The sequence below is a fragment of the Meleagris gallopavo genome, chromosome Z (assembly GCF_905368555.1).
Source record: "Meleagris gallopavo chromosome Z, MGAL_WU_HG_1.1, whole genome shotgun sequence".
Taxonomy (NCBI): Eukaryota; Metazoa; Chordata; class Aves; order Galliformes; family Phasianidae; genus Meleagris; species Meleagris gallopavo.
Genome location: NC_139435.1, coordinates 66442264 through 66460093, shown reverse-complemented (window position 1 = coordinate 66460093; position 17830 = coordinate 66442264).

The window sequence follows — 17830 nt, the reverse complement described above, 5'->3', positions numbered from 1 at the left end:
TGACATAGCTGTATGTGTGTAATGGTTGTGTAACAGTATAAGCACAACAGGAGATATTTAAGAACTGAGACAGATAATATAAGGAAACATTAAAAATCTGCAGTTAAAACTGCATCAGTGATTAAATGCTGGAGATTTGATGTAGTACCAGGGCCTCTTTGCAACAAAGTCCATACTTGTTTTACATGGAATGCTTTCCTTGGGCATCCAGTCTTAGCAGTTATTCCCAACCCAAACATCCACAAGTCACCTTAAAATTAAAAACCATGAACACCATGAACAGTTAAAAACTATACCTCTAGGGCATTTCTGCCTGCTGGTTATTTCTCTTTCAGGCCTTACAACCCTTTTCCAGCATTTTTACATCAGCTACAGGAAAATTCAGAGCTTGTTTCTGGCTTGTTTCTTCTCTATTCAGGGGATACCTGGTATGCAATCTTCAACAAAAAACACCACTTGTTGAATTCGTAATCTGAAGCTGAATGGTGGTGAGCCTACACTTGAAACCAGATGGAGAAAGTTCTTTGGGGGAAGAGAGCACTTTTTACCTGCTCCAGGGAAAGAAAGGGAAGCTTTTCCCTTCCCCAGCAAAAGGAGAAAGCAAGTTTCACCCTCCCTATCCCAAGTCAGCCTTGCTCACTTAGATCCTCTGTGCTCAAGTCTTGCAATCTGCACTGAAAAATCTACATTTTGAATCTGGGTTCATTGCACTATCCTCTGTCAACAGCATCTGTGTGGCAGTCTGGAAAGTCAGACACAAAGATCTCCCTGACCTGACTCATACCTTTAGAAGCTTGTTTATGGACAGATTATCTTTGTCCATGCATTGCTAGAGGTTGATGTAGAGTGTCAAAAGAGGGCTTTTATAAAGTGCAGGCCTGGCGCAACCTCTTTCTGTGCCTGGTAGATAGAGCATTTATTACTATTTTCTTAGGAAATAGCAGCAAAACTTTTAAATTTGAAATTAACAGCACTGCCAAAGCTGTCCTCTCTTGTCTCTGGAGGCATGCCCATAGCTTGCAGTGTAGGCAGTTGTGTGTGGTCCTGAATACTGTCAAAGGTGAAGAGGCGTCTATTACTTTTGAAGAATCTTTTCTGACCCCTGATCTCTGAGAAAACACTTTCTTCAGAACCTGGACACCAAAGTAGCAACACCACAGAGGTGGATAAACTGAAGGAAGCCAGTGTTAAGCATGGAGGCTGCTGACTTTTTGTTGCTCCTTGGGATTTGTTTTGGCTCAGCACAGGCTCTATCTTCTAATGTCCTGAACATCTCCTGCCAGGGATCGGTCCTTATTTTGTTTTCAGCTGACCACAATGTTTTACAGAACTCCTGGAACCTTTCCCACTGACAGTACTGTTTAATTGTTTATTTGCAAGCTTCTCCTGGCCAGTGGTCAGGGAGCTGAGGAACCGAGGGCTTCCAGGGATGAAAACACGAGCAGCTTAGCAGCTGGAGCTTTGAAACAGCTTCCATCTTCTGTGGCATGAAACACATTGTGTGCTCCCCCCTGAGAGGTGTACTTCCTCTGCACAAAAGACGTTGTCCCCATTATTTGGGGCCTGCCACATCTCAGAGGTTACGGCCTCCTCCTGCATTGTAGCCACCACTTGACCCCATGTGAGGCCTGCCAAGCTCTACAGAGCCTGATGCTTCTCCGGGAGGTGCAGGAGCTTAGTGCTTCATGCACTAGGCAGGGAGAAGCACAAGGAGCATACATGTACACATGCACTTCTCCTTTGCCTGCAGTTTCACTCCAGCCTACCACTGCAGCATCTGGTCCTTGCACCTATCTCACTGATGGGAGAACAGTTAGCACAACAGCAGACTGTCAGACCTCTGGGACTGCATTTCATAGGGTTTCATTAGTAGCATTCCCAATATGATTTTGTTTTTGTGTTCTCCGTGTAGAACACAAAATATATCACAACCTTTTTCCAGCATTTACTGGCTATCTTAATCAAACCCAGCACTGAACAGAGCAGAAAAAGAATCATGGAGGGGATGCTGGGTTTGTTTGTTTTTTGTTTGTTTGCTTGTTTTGCACTGGACAATGCTGGCAGATTTTGTCTTTGCATTAGGACAAGAATTTATCTCTCACCTGCAGCAGGAGCTGAACTGTGAAATTTCTGTGGCATCTCAAATGAATAAAGAAGTTCCGAAGAACTTGACTAGGTATGCATGAATGAAAGGGGTGCATATGTCTTACCAAAGTGACATCTTACTGATCCATGCCTGTTGACAAAGTGGGATGCTGTGAGTTTTAGATGCATGTGGATGATGGCCTACGAGTGAAACTTGCTTCATTAAGACAGGGGAGGGCTTAAGAGATCATGTTTCTTAAACAGCACCTCTAAACTGTGTGTGTATGGTTTAATTAGGGGAAAAGCAATGGCTGAAGACTATCTATGTTCTGGGCTTTTTTCTGTTTTGGGATATTGGTGCAAGTTACTGGTGCAGAAAGCAGGGATAAGGATGAGAAAATAAAGGGCTTTGGTGACACCATGTTGTCCTCTAAGGATTGCTACTCTATCCTGCTCTTTTCAAGTCCTTCAACAAAAGCAAGCAGCTATGAAATGCATCTTAAATAGAATACGTATACTTCTTGCACGTGTTCAGTACTCTGATGGTTTTCAGCTCACACCATAGCAGGCAGCCCTCTTATTCAGAGCCATGTTCAGAGGCATGATATTGCCAGCAGACAAATAGCTGTGATACTCAGCACTGGGGAAGCAGAAGAGATCCAGACAAAGATGACATGGCAGCTTCTTGGGACTATATGAGAGCACAAGACACAAAGTTATATTTATTCTCCTGCTTTCAATTAAAGAAAAGAGCTCAATTCCTCACACACTGATTAGTTCCTGTGGGGCTCCTACAGCAGCTCCAAGTGGGGAAGTCACAGAGGCACTCTGATGTCCAGACATCACAGCAAAAGTTAGCGAAGGCTCTCTACCAGTGTGTTCTTAAAATTAAACAGGCATTTTGCTGTTCTGCTGAGTAGGTGCAAATTGCAGAATCAAGGCCAGAGGGGAGACAAAAGTAGTATTTTGAAGTATAACATAAAGGTCAGCTTAAGTCATGGAGTTATACAACACTTTCTTCCTGTCAGATTATTAGTTTTACTTACACGTGAAGTAGATAAACATAAGCATGCATTTCAAAATTTTCTAATCCCAGAGCTGATTGATATATATAGTTTTGCCCTGCTTATTTGTAGGACCTGACACAGTACTGATATTATGTTGTGTCTCCTCAAAAAAGTGCTTATCTTTCTTGCAGATATTTCTTAGTTTTGCAAAATATCAGCTACATTCACCGTGACTCTTCAGAACTTTCATCAGACATCTAGTTTTATCTTTAAAGATCTGGTATTATCTTCCTCAGCCTTTGCAAGAATGCTGTGAATGCAGAAGATGAAAAGAATGAGACTGCTGCTCTTCAGTTCAAAAGACTACTCCTACCAAAAATTGTGTGGGTTTTTTTTTCTTGCTCCCCAGCAAAAAAAAATAGAATAGTGGGTCCTTGCAAATCATGGCTTTGATTTTTGTAACACATTTCCAGCTTTTCTATGATAACTTACATTTCAAAGGAAGATTCAGTGAAGAAGCAGCTCCAGATGTGCGAGGTTCCAGCTCACTTCAGCAGCTGACAGAGCACAGAGCAGCCAGTGCCATGCTTTCTGTGCTGCTGAACTCTGTACAGTCCAGTCCACAGCATATAGCATCTTGTCTGTCTGACTGCATGGTTTTATTCAGGCCTTTGGGTTCTGCCCAAGACTAGTGTGGATTGGATTGGATTGGATTGGATTGGATTGGATTGAAGTGGATTGGGGAACACAAGATGATCCATGTTAGGCCTCTAATTTCCCCAGATGCTGGAGGCCCTTGCCTATTTACTGTGACCTTTGGATTACCATGCAGCATTTCTGCTTAAAACACTGTGTTGAGCCCTGAGATCCTTTACCATGCGGCCATTAAAAGGAATAAAGGAAAAAAGAATCTTTCTAATACTTAACACTAAACTTTTACAGAAAAATTCCTCTTAAAAGCAAAATCTATTTAATTTTAAGGCAAGTACTCATTTTTCCAAGGATCTGTCTTCAAAGTGTACAAATTGCTTCCTTCAGACAAGGACAGTGTCCATCTTCCAGCAGAGTTTGTTTCTGTGGAGGCCACCATAGCCCTCAGAGACATGATTTAGTGTCTGCAGATGTGACCCAGACACAAAGAATTCTAGAGATCGAGAGCAAGTTATCACCAGCACCTTGCTGTCACAGCCCTGTACTGCTCTCCCAAAGGATAATCACCATTTATCCCTTTGGCAGATAACCAACATAGCCATGTCTCAGCAGGATGACTGAGATGGGCCTGGAGCATTGCCTTGGGACACTGGGGGGCTCTTTGGGTCTCCCGCTGGTGCTTGCCCAGGCTATGTGACCTGGGACACTGATTATCAAATAAGTGTTCAAACTTGATTTCTTAAAAAAATAAGAGGGAAGGAGGAAAAGTTATTTAGCTCTTCTAAAAAAGAGCTTAATTCTAAAAAATGCTTAAATACTGGTTGAAAAATGCAGTCACAAGGATCTGCATTTGCTGCCCTCCTCCAATGTGCACTCTTGATTTATTTGCAAAATAGAGGGAAGCAAGCAATTTCCTTGCACTTATAAATGATTTTGCTGGGCAAATACCAGGCTTAGTCAGGCATGCTGAACCCTCTTCTCCTGTATTTTGATCAGAACTGTCTTATTAATAGCTCTGAATTGCTTTAACTAGCAGTTCTGTAAATATTCATGAGTTAATTTCCTCTCCAGAAAGGCAATGGTGGTTATTTCTGAGACCCCACAGATGCTGCATGTGGCCAGAGCATTCTTGAGTCACAAGACATTGCTTCTTGCTTGTAAGCACGCGCACAGACATAAAAAATGCTAGCAAATAAAAACGTGGTCCAGAAATAAAGACCCAGATGTAAGCAGTGGGCTTCTGCAGCCCTCTCCCAGTAAGAGCACTGGTGACATGAGCACTATGTCTGTCACCCTCTCAGGATGTGCAAGGAGAACTGAACCAAACTGTGAGCTCCCGACTCCTGACTTATGCTCTTCTGGCTCTTCTGATTTCATCCTCCTCCCAGAAAAATACGCTGTGCTGTCTTTTCCCTTGTGGCAGCATTATCTATGGCTGTGATATGAGTGAGCATCACATTTTGGCAGGCCAGCATCCCCCAAGGAAACTGACACACACCCTGCCCAAACGCCCACAAACCTGTTGCCACTGTGCACCTGTGCAACTCACTGCTGTCATCCCCTGCTCACTCCACTCAAAAAGCCATGGAGCTCACCAGATACAGCCCCTCCTGTTTTCATCTATTGTGGTGGTCTTTTTCTTGTGGCGAAGGTCTTGTCTCTTCCTGGCATTTCTTAATCACTTCAGTTTCTAACCTTTTGTGTTTACCATTGATGAAGATGCAAACTGAAGCTTTACATATAGCCAAGAGCTAATGTCTGCTTGTGGCTCAGCCTAGAGAAACCTTACTGCTGCTCACTACAGATCTTTGCCTTATCTTGTCCTCAATTCTCTGTTGCAATCAGAGAAGGGAGGAGAACAGGAACAGAGCCTGGTTTTGAGAGGTTTTGAGTCATGCAAGTTATTGCCTTGTTTTCTCAGGATCTGAAGGGAGGAGACAAGAGCTCCATTAGTCAGGGTTGTCAAGATTCTGGGCCATCAGTGCAAGAGGTGATAAGCTGATTCTCCCACCCCAGTAAACAAAACCCAACCAGAAGGAGCACAGAGGTGCTCCACCAGAAGCACTCTCTTCTAATGGTGATGCAACCTGTGTGGTCTGAGCCTTGTCCAGCTCCACAGCAGCAGTAATTTTGTTCTTTATTTACTAAAAACAGCAACACTTTCTGCTCCAGGGTATCTATAAAGATGTATCACTGCTGTGACAGAGAAAGCACAGAGAAAGGGACAGCCAATAAATAGGGAAGTGATGCATGTAGGAGTGAAGGAAAGCAGCAGAGATATTGAACAAAACAACCTCACCCTCTGTCTCCAAGAGTTTCACAAACACCATTCTAGTACTCGTTTAGTGTAGCTGATTTAGTGTAGGACCTAAGTAAGCTGGCTCGGCACTGGAAGAAGAAACCCTTGACAGGAAATTTTCTCTGTGAAAGAGCTTATTCCAAATAGGTCCAGGCACATGTGTTCTCTTGCTCTCCTTAGGATGCCAGCTCCAGGAGAAAAAAAGCCATCATATGCCCCTCACTGTTTTATGAATGCATGGGTTTGTGTTTAACTTAACTACTCACCTGAATGGAGACTGGACCAGACCTCATTACACATGTATAATGAATGGTTTTAATGATGCGCACCATATTTTCATTTACATTTTACCCAAGACTGTGGAGGGGAAAAAAAAAAAGAAAGAAAGAAAGAAAAAAGAAAAATGCAGGAATTGGGTGAAGAAAATGGCTGAGCATATCTCAGAGATACATCCGATTTGTTTGCTAACAGGTTGTTGGTTCCAAGTCATCTGTTTACAGAGAAGTGCTCATGTCAAATACAGATCTTTTGTGCTCAGAAAGTGATAAACTGAACACATCCTTATGGCAAGAACTGTTAGGCATTCTTACCTATTGGCTCCACAGAAATAGCTCTTAGAAGCTTGTACAAAATACACCACAGGGATTAATCATTAGCCTGATACTGACCCATTCAAAACAGCAGCAGAGCTTCTCTTTGCTGACTATCAGAGAGACCAAGCCCTTTCGTACGAGCTGAGTTGACTGTGGTGGGTCTAGCAACATTTCCATTGTGCTGCTGTGGGTGTATGTTTGATGCATCTGATGGATAGAATCTGGAAAATGTTTTTTAGGCAAATTAGTGCATCGATGAACATTGCAAGACAACTCACCGTGTCCCTATAGCCACAGTTTATTTGTTCATTCAGACTACAATTGTGCTAAATAAAACTAAGGGTGAAGCGTCTCAGCACCCTTTGTCAGCTGATTCCCAATGGGGACAGGAGTGCACCTCCACTTCCTTTCCCACTTGCTTTCTTCCTTCTGCAGGAATGAGCACTGTGTTATAAGCATTATAAGGAAGCAAGGGCCACACAATGCCCTCTCACTTGACATGAAAGCTTCCCAGAATGAGCTTGCTCTGGTGCAGGTGGTAGATTGCAGCACTTTGACCACAACAAACATACATTTGATTTTCAAGGAGGGAAACCTCAAAGGAGGTGCACTTCCTCATAGGTAGCAGTCGTTACAACCTATTATTTCAGCTGGATGCCAGCACCTTGATGTATCTCCAAGGTGAAGGGAATGAAAGGGAAAGAAAAGGAAGGGAAAGTAACAAGTAATTTTCCCTCTCTGCCTGCCACCAAGTGCCTGCATCTCCCCTGCAATGAGGCTCCAAAAGCCACACCAAGCTGCTTGAAGCTCCAGCTTGCCAAAAACAAGTATCTGGAATTCACCAAACTCTTTGGATCCCAGCACAAATTTGTTGACAGAAGATCTGTAATTACACGAGAGGAGCTGCCAGGGAATGTCAGATCCAGGGCACACTTATATAACTCCATCACAGAAATACAGCAGCTCAAAAAGCTGTTGTACATCATCAGAACCATCAGGATTTGCATCAGCAGAGATGCTGTAAATCTTTATCTTGCATAACTACTGGCATTAGGAAGAGCTTGCTGCTGATGGGGAAGGTGGCATTTCCAGGCCTGCTCTGAGCAAGCCAGCTTCTACTGCCAGCTGCAAGGTCAGTGGAAGGTCAGCCTGCAGGGTGAGCAAGCTGGCATGAGGACCAGAGACACGGTTTGGAGCTGAACTCTTGTGCTGGAACAGCCTAAGTGCCTTCTGTCATGGCTGGCTCCAGTCCTTCATCCCTTGATGTGCCTGCAAAGCATGCTACTTTCCACCTCCCGTCTAAGCACTTAGCCCCAGGTAAATGGGAAGCACGAGGTGACAAATGCGAGGATATGAAAGGGCATTGGTTTCACGCTGTGGGCTCAGTGCTGCAGTCACTGGTTTCCTTGGCTGAGGTGGAGCTGCTTACAGATCCAGGGAGCCATCTGTAGATGAATCACAGAGTTCCTTGGAAGGAGACCTGCCCTGGGGAGATGAGGCAGCCAGCTGCTGAGATCAACGGTTTCAGAGCTTGGAGGCAAAAAAAAAAAATCATTTGGCTGCAGACATTTGAAGCAGGGGGACTGATAGCTAAGAGTGACTGAATGGAAAAAGCACTTGCTGAGAAATGCCATTGCTGGTGCTTTACAAATATCAGTACAGCCAAGGCTGCAGGAAGAAAGTATTTTGGTCTCAAAATGTCTGTGCACCAGATAGCTTCACACAGCGGCTGGTTTACGGACAGAGCCAGACTCTAGAAGTCAGCGACAGCCCACCCAAACAGCTCTGACCAGAGGTCTCCCTATTGCTCAGTTTTGGCGCACAGTCCCAGCTGGTACTACAGGACTGCTGCTGCCAGAAGGGGCAGCACATGGGCAGTTGTGTTGCTTTAGCCCTCATTCCTCATGCCAGATGAACTTGGCTCCTTCTCCCTGTCCTCTACTCTGCTTCTGTGATTCTACCCAGCTATTAAAAAGCATTCTAGACATTAAAAAAGAGCTACCAAGATGCTGTAGAGCATTGGTCACAGTTATGTCCCTCAGGGATCAATACTGGAACCAAAGCTCTTTAATAACTTCATAAATGGCACTGACAGTGGGATTGAGTTCACCCTCAGCAAGTTTAAGGATGACACCAATCTGTGGGGTGCAGTCGACATGCCCAAAGGATGGGATGCCATTCAGATAGACCTAGACAGGCTCAAGCAGTGGGCCCAAGTGAACCTCATGAGGTTCAACAAATCCAGGTGCAAAACCTTGCACCTGGGTCATGGCAACCCTTGCTTTCAAGACAAGCTGGGGGATGAAAAGATGGAGAACAACTCTGGAAATGACTCCTTCCCTAGAATTTATGTAACCACTCTTCATCTCCAGATAGATGGATTAGATTGCCAAGGGCCACATCCAACCTGGCCTTAAAAGCCTCCAATGTCAGGGGCTCCACAGCCACTCTGGGCAATGTGTTCCGCTACTTGACTGTATGGTAGCTGTCCAAAGAAAACATTTGTACAAGTCTTGCTGAGTCAGTGTATGTCTCTACACACACTGCTCCCCTGCGACGACAGGCTGAGAGAGCTGGGGCTCTTCAGTCCAGGGAAGCAAATGCTCCAAGGGGCCCTCATAGCAGCATTCTGGGGTGGGACTTTCTAGAAGAGTGACAGGATGAAAGGAACTGGCTTTAAACTGGAAGAGAGTCGATTTAGACTAGATATTAAGAAGAAATTCTTTACTGTGAGGGTTGTGAGACACTGGAACAGGTTGCCCAGAAAGGCTGTGGATGCCCCCTCCCTAGAAGCACTCAAGGCCAAGCTGGATGGAGCTGTGAGCAACCTAATCTAGAGGGAGGAGACCCTGCCCATAGGAGGGGGGTTGGAACTAGATCATCTTAAAGGCTCATTCCAAACCAAATCATTCTATGATGCTATGGACTATGTGAGTCTCCTGGATCGCTCATAGCTCTCCATTTTGTCTTGCCAGCAGATATCTGTGGCTGAAATCCCACATCAGGACGACAGCCTGTGAGCATGAAGCTTCTATAGCTGAAGCAGGAAGGCCTTGTCAAAAGGTCCACTTGATCAGGTGGCCTACAGTAGACCCGGACCACCAGCTGTCCTTTGTTGGTCCCAACCCTAGTTTTAACTCACAGGCTCTCCACCCATTCCTGGCTGTTTCTCAGAAGGAGCTCCTTGCAGTCTATCCACTCCGTAACACAGAGAGCAACTCCCTTGCCCTCCTACTTTGCCTAGCCCTTATAAAAAGCTTACAGCCCTCAATGGTTTGTTCCAGTTATGTGCCATCCCATCATGTTTCCATGATGGCAATAAGATTGAAGTTTTCAGAGTGCCCCATTGTTTCCAGCTGCCCTCACTTATTTCCCATGCTGTGTGCATAGATATAGAGGCACTTCAGCTGTCCTTTTAGACACACTGCCTTCCTAGAAGAGCCGTCCCACAAAGCTCTGGGACAAATGTGAAGCTTTCCCCCCCTGCTTCCTAGAGTGGCAGCATTCCCTGTCTCTTCTCTGTCACTCAGCAGCACATCCCCTTCTCCCAGCAGCTCTACTTTAAAGTCCTTGCAGTGAGTGCAACTAGCTTGTCGTTATTCTTGCCCCTCCTGGTCCCAGTTTGTCAAAGATGCTACCTACATCATAGAAGACACAGCCTTGGGCATGACGCCACTCATGCAGTCATTCAACTGCTCATTCCTCCTGCTTCAGCCCAGATCCAACTGGGGGAGCTGAAGAGAACATCACCTGTGCTCCTGATCCCTTCAACACCTTCCCAAGGGACACAAAGTCCTTTTTGATAATTATTAATTTCCTGGTCACAATCTTGTGTGACTTGGCTTGAAAGACCAGGGAGGATAATAGTCATCCAGTTTTAACATACCAGATGTCCCTGAAATGTGGGCTCCTGGCAGGCAGCAAGCCTCTATAGAGAGGTAATCCAAGTGGCAGATGGGCGCTTCAGTGCCCCTCTGTAAAGAGTCTCCAGTTACTGAGATTCTTCAATTTTTTTAGTGGCACTGATGGTGATTTGGGTCCTCAGTTGGACTTTCTTAATGTTATCACCCCTTTCCAGTTCTAAGCAATCTGTAATTTCTTCTTTCTCACACCAGAGACAGAAATCTAGTAGCTACCAGACTTCTGGGGCAAGAGTGAGGAGAACCTTTTGACCCAAGCTGACACGAGGGTCCAGCCCCCTTCACCCTCATGTTTTTATCCCATCTGGGCAGAAGCCTGCTGATCACCCTCTCCTGGATGGGCCCGAAGACAGGGCTGTCTGTGTGTCTGCCCACACAGCCGCATGATACCCAGCATCAATTTCCCTCTCAGATGGCTGAAAGTATCTCAGCCTGGTGACCTCCTCTCTCTGCATGGTCAGCTGTTCAAGAAGATGATCCACTTGGGCACATCTGCACCCACAGGACCCCTTTACCTACCTCAGTCCCATGGCTGACTTCTAGATTCCGCAGCTCTGCAGACCAAAGGTCTGGGCAGCCTTCTTGCTCCTCGAGAGGTCCATCTGAGTGCACGTGTCAGCTCAGAGAAGTGTTGAACAAAGAGTGAACAAAGAAGACTGGAGTCAGAGGTATACAGAGCTGCGCAACATAACAAACAAGCAACCACAAGATACACTGTACTGACGGGCAACATTTTGCTGAGCTTTCCCAGTGGCAATATCTTTGGAGCAGAAGCCCTCCTCTGCTTCTGCGGATGGACACATCTGTGTCCTAAGCCTCAGTTTCATAGCTCAGGCTTTTTGCAGACAAATCTCAAAATTCTAAATGAGGCATCAGATATGAGGCACTTGGTATCCTCGCTCCAACAGCAGTCAGCAAATATTTTAAGGAAAGAGACAAGGTAGGTCACACGTACACCTACCAAGCTGTTTTTTTGCCCTCTATTTCTTGCACTCCCAGAAATCAGCACTGTAGGGCATTTAGACCAGCAAGTAGCAACTGGCAAGTAACAACCATCAAGTAGCAACTGGCAGGTTACACCTGTATGAATTTTTTTTCAATCTTCATTTTTCCTTTTTTTCTTTTTTTCTCATATGCAAGATTTTGATCAACCATTTTTCTCGAGATAGTATTAAAACTATTTTGCTAACAGATAATCCTTTGTCTAATGTGGCATAAAAGGGCAAATGTGTAGTAGCAGCTACTTGGCTGTATGGTAGCTGTCCAAAGAAAACATTTGTACAAGTCTTGCTGAGTCAGTGTGTGTTTCTGAACAAGCAATGCGTCCCTTCCACTGACAGGATTTATCTCATGCAGACTGAGTCCAATACTCCGTTGCCCTGCACACTCAGAGAAGAGTGCACCTTGGCTACAAAGCAGACAGAGTCCCGGTTTCTTTGTTCAGCATGGAGCATCGGTTCTCTCGAGTCATCTCTGCACAGTAAAGTCAATTGGCCAAAATATGGTCCCATCTAGAGAGATGCCACCTGATGCCCAGATAATATTTCACAATTTTTTCATACCTGATTAATGAGAGGATTAATGAGACCATTAGCCTGCTTTGCTATTGCCTTGAAGATCTCGCACACAAGCCATGCTGACACCAAGTCATCTCATCCATCCCCTGCCACCCACAAGGCTGTAAATCAGGCCAGCTTCCCTTAAAGAGCCCGGAACTGCCTTGTGGTTTGCAGATCCCTTGATCCTTGGGGTAAGCAGCATCATCCAGATACACATAGGCTGCCATTGCTGGAGGCCTTGGTCTGGACAGTGCATCTCTTCCACCACTTGCATCCCCGGTTCATGATTGCCTTTGTGAATTCCCTCACCCCAAGTTGCTCCATTCTTGCCTTGGAGCTCAGAAACTTGTGAGCAAAACAGTTGGTCTGGACAATGCACTCCATCCCCACCAGCAGTTCCTTCCGAGGCAGGAGCAGCTGCCCAGCCACAGGGAGATGAGACGTGCTTCTGCACTCCTTAGCCACTGTGCTAGGGCTGGGTGTGCAGCTGCCTCCCCAACAGGAACACGGGGGGGCTGGAGCCAAAGAATAAGTTATGTATGGTGCTCCACAACAGGAGGGATGATACTGAAAGCTCTGGGATTCAGTCTGAGCCAAACACAAGTGAATCCAGCACAGGAGCTCCTATTACATCCCTGGGGAAAACAAGGGCTCTCCAGCAAGCAGTGCAGCATTCCCTGTCCTTTCCATGCAGAGACCTTGAGACGAAGCCTGCCTGTTCTCCCTTGCTGCTGCCACAAAGTCAATGCTGCTTTAAATAAGAAGTTAAATTTAGCACAGAGTGAGCTCACCAACGAGGGGAATGAATAACCCCCATTCATTCATTCACGCAGCACTTCACCTTTCAGCACAGCCCTTCTTGTCCATTAAGTTGTTTGTTTACATTAATGTTTGCCCAACCATATAAACTCCTGAGCTGCAACATCTCTGCTTGAGAACTACAGAAAGATCAGATACACAAGCAGCCCAACACATTAATTCCTGCCCAGCAGAAATAAGTTGTGCAGTTACCTCAGCAACAAAGTAAATTAAATGAGATTTACAGTGTCCAAGCAGATGGAAGGAAACAGTTCTTCTGTAAGCATAACCAGTTAACTGATTGGTAGCCTATTATCCAAACCTGTTGTAGAACACCCTATAGATCAGCTGTTTATTAAATTTCTATTGATGTAGGTTGTTCTGAAAGTAGTGTTTCCTATTTATTTCCATGAGAACTACAGTAGCTAAAAAAAGCACAATAACAGTTTGATAGCACAAATTCTCAGCTATGAAACACTTTTTTCAACATAGTCACGGCCGTTTCATATGCATTTTCAACAGCAATGAACAAGACTGCATGCCATGTAAAAATCTGCACCAGCAGATTTGTTCCACAGATTCTGGATATGTCAGCGTTGCTAAGACTTGCCTGTGCAGTCCAACTCTTATCGGCCCAAACAGATGGAAGTCAGAAGGTGTCAAATCCAGACTATATGGTGGGTATGGTACAACAGTCCAGCCAAGACTGGCATTTTCTCCAAGGTCCTCAAACTGGTATGGAGCCTGGTGTTATCATGTTCAATGGCTGTCCATAGAATGGCTTATCTTTCTTTCATATCACTGAGCATTTGCGGGATTCAGCTGGCACAAACTTTTTGATATTCCAACATAACCACCATCACTTGCAGCCCATGAAGCTCTGTACACAATTCCCTTGTGTTGTAATCCACTGATTAGTGTGGATAAGCTAATTGAGACACTCTTCATTTCATGTTGTGACAGCTGTGCATAACTTTCTGGAAAGAGTCTTTCACATCGTTATCACCACTGAAACACACCACCCTCTTCTCACTGTGCTCACACCACTGGTTGGTCTCCATAAACATTCAGCAAGAACTAATGAATGTCAGTGGGTGACATTTTTTCTTCATGGAGGAATTCAGTTCTGTCCCTTTTCTTTATGCACTTTCATACCAGATACCACTGTGTCAGACTGCCCCTCTGCTGCCATCTGTCCCACAGCAACTAAATGTGACAGGGTATGTGTGGGAAGGTTCAACCTTTACTGTTGTACCACCAAATCTGCCCCTGATGTAATGGGTCAGTATCACATAACAGGAGGCATTACTTTCAGAACAGCCCTCATATATACTCCTAAATTGTCAGGACATCAGCAGATAACCCTTTTAGCATGGAGACAGGTCAGCAGCACACAGCACCTGTGTCCCAGGCAGCTATTGTCCTTGCAGTACAGGAAGCTGCTGACACTGCAGCTCCAGCACCTGGCTGGAGGTGGGGAGTTTTACACTGAAAGGTAACTGAAAGGAGCAAAGTGAAGCGTTTGGGAGATGCAGTGAGAAATTTGAAAGAAAAAGAGCAGAAAGAATGTACTTCACATCCTCCCTGTCTGGTTGTAGTCAGGATGTTTTACTTTCCACTTTTGACAGTCAAGTACTTGCAATGAGTTTTAGAATAGGCAAAACATCAGCAGAGTTGATGGGGGATTACTGGACAAATTCATGCTCAAGAATCACGCCAGGTAAAGGAGCTGTGACTTTTTTTAAGATAAACACATCAGCAGCAAGCTATTACCTCAGTTGCATTCTACAGACAAAAAATCCAGTTCCCTTGCAATTTTACACAGCACTTTCATTCCACTTCTATTATTTTGTTATGGCATAAGCCCAGGCATAAGGACCAACAGAAATTGAGGGAGGAGCAAATGCCATTCCCATGTACATGAGATATCCTTGACGCTGCTGCAACAAGGGAAAACATCCAAGAATTCCACCCCACATTGCTGTGCTGATGTCTTCCTACTCCTCACAACACTGGCCTCAGGATGGGGACTGTCATGCTGAGAATTCAGTGCTCTCTTTTTTCCACCTAAATTCTGCCCTGCAAGAAGGCTCCTCCAGCACAACCTGGACAATTTCTTTGAAGTGCCCTGTTCTGTCTGTAGTGCTTTGATGCATCCCTACAGCATACAATTTAAATCACTGGTATACTCCTTCTCTCCCCCTCCCAACCCCCCAAAAAATAAAAAGCCTTCAAGCACACCTAATAGGATAATTGCAGCAAACCTGATCTGAGAGCCTCTGCAAACATCTGACTATAATCTCCTACAGTACAGCCATTGTGATATTAAAGCAGTACTAGAGCTGTTCTAATAAGATAAAATACATCCATTTTCAAAAATAAATCCAGTGCTGATGAAGGAAGAAAATAGAGAGGTCGGGATCAGTGTTAATCCTTTCCTCTTTATTTTATAAAATATTACACACATGAGCTACACGGGGGACAGGAATAGTTATCTGTGCCTGAGGCACAGTTCAAAGCCTTCAGTCATGAAATGTGTAACAAACAGCAAAAGCAAAGCAATGATTGTATACCCTTGGAGTACTGAAGACACTGAGTATTTGAGAGAAGCTTCTCCAAAACAAATTTGATCATATCCAAAACAACTGATCGTATCTCAGGCAAATCAGGGAGGGAATTTATGTTTTACTACACAGTTAATACAGTTGTTAAGCAATAGGAAAGTATTGCTGTGCTGTTTGTTTTAGGATGCCACTCACAATAATTGCAGCAGATGTTCAGCCAGGATACTGGGAGAAAGAGCAAGTATAGCAGCTGTGCTGTAAGTCCTCTCCTTCTCCACAAGATTCCCATCCAGTGCTGCTGACTGCAAGGCTCCCACTGCCATTGGTGAGAATGGGAAATGAAGTGCCAAAATGTTTGGGTTTGGTACAACTTTTCCCTCTGGATGAACTGCAAATCCAGACATGACACTGCAAAATATTTTTGCTTTCCAACAGTTTTTTTTATTTAAGTATTCTCCTTTCTTTTTTCTTCTCTCACACTTGCATTGCTTACTCCCATTCAAAATAATTAGTTATGTGATAGATATACAGAACTGCCTAAAAATCTCTGCAGTACATAATTTATAGCACCCACAGAGGTAAGCATACCTCTCAAACAGAGAAAAAAATAAACGTGTAAAATAAGCCAAATCCTGAAAGCAATTCAGCCACCAGCTTTCATCAGGTTGGACAACAGGAGGACAGGAGGACACCAAGGAGGAAACTCAGCACAAGGGAAAGACACAGCTGGAGCAGCAGAAGACCTGTCAGCACATAATCCTCAAAGGACGTTGCCATTGAGGCACTAGGCCCTCCAGCTGGACTGCACTGTAGACTCAACTGTCATCTTCCCAGAGCACACTTCAGAGAGCTGCTCAGTTAAATGATCTCGAAAAGATCTTTTCTCTTACAACAGGTGAAGCATTCTCCATCCTAACTTGCTGTTACTAACCAACACAGGTTTCGACATATGCTTGCAGTGCAAAGAAAGACAAGCAGAGAAAACCAAATTTTCCACTCCTGTGATGGCAAGCCCACACTGGCTGCAAAAGTTGTCAATGAAGAAAAGTTTGGCCAGGGAACTGCAACAAGAAGGGCTGTCCTTCCATCTGCAAGTGTGTCTGTTCAGACTAGCAGCTGGTAAACACACCAACATCTTATTTCTACCTTTTTTTGGTGTAGGACACCTTCCATATAGGAAGGAGGTGCTGTTTGTCCTGCCATACTCGTGCAGTATCCACACCACTCTCTAGTCCAAGGCCTGATCCCACTTCTCTAAACAGAATGGCCAAACCCGTGGAAGGCACATGTTTTCCAGTTTTGAACTACATAACAGTTGGCAGAAATTTCCAAACTTACCTCTCAGGAACCCCGGCTGCTCTCCACTGCTGTTCACTGAGTGAACTCAGCCAAGGTATTCCAGTTACAGATGCCACGCCAGCCACTCACTCACCCGTGGTGTTCTGTGGGGAGAATGCTCATCCCCAGCGCTGACCCTATTTCTGTTAGCAATGAGGCTGAGATAATTACTCCTCAATGCCCAAAGAAGCAAACAGTAAAATGTGTCCTCAGAGGAGCCTCTTTTTCTCTGTCAGTGATATAGATGTTACAATTTAGATAATTTCAGTAGAGAAATGACATATGGTGCTTGCAAGTGGGATGAGGACCATATATAGAGAGGCAGTTTCATTTCTGACCTGTGAATGGGCAGACTGCAACACTTCATTTGTTGAAGAGTGAAGCCCTCTTTTAGACATGTCTCTGGCTGGCCGGCAGTCCCTGAAGGCCACAGATAGTACATATCACCCTAACTTCCTACTGCAGCATGGGAGGTGGTGGCCAACAAAAGCTGCCAAAGAGCTTTCAGGGATAAAGAGATGGTGTCAGAAAAGGAAAATCAGAAACACAAGGGAAAGACCAGCAGGGAAATACATGACACAAACTCCTATGTTTCTGCAAGGAAGGAGGATGTTTTCACTTCCAGAGGTATGGCATGATGGCTGCTGATGGGTCTCACCTATCTGAAAGGAGGAAACAGATCCTAGCCCAGGAGCTGGCGGGGTTTGATGAGAGGGCTTAAACTAGGTATGAAGGGAAAAGGGGATAAAACCAGGCTCAACAGAGATGACCCTAGGGGAACTATGATGGGTCTGGGGGTGAGGCAGATGGCTCAGCTGAAGTGCATCTATACCAGTGCTTGAAAGTTGGGGAACAAACAGGAAGACCTGGAAGTTATTATGCAACAGGCAAACTATGACTTAGTTGCCATTACAGAAACATGGTGGGATTACTCCCACAGCTGAAGCTGTAACGGATGGCTATAAGCTTTTCAGAAGAGACAGGCAAGGAAGAAGGGGTAGATCTCTATGTTAGAG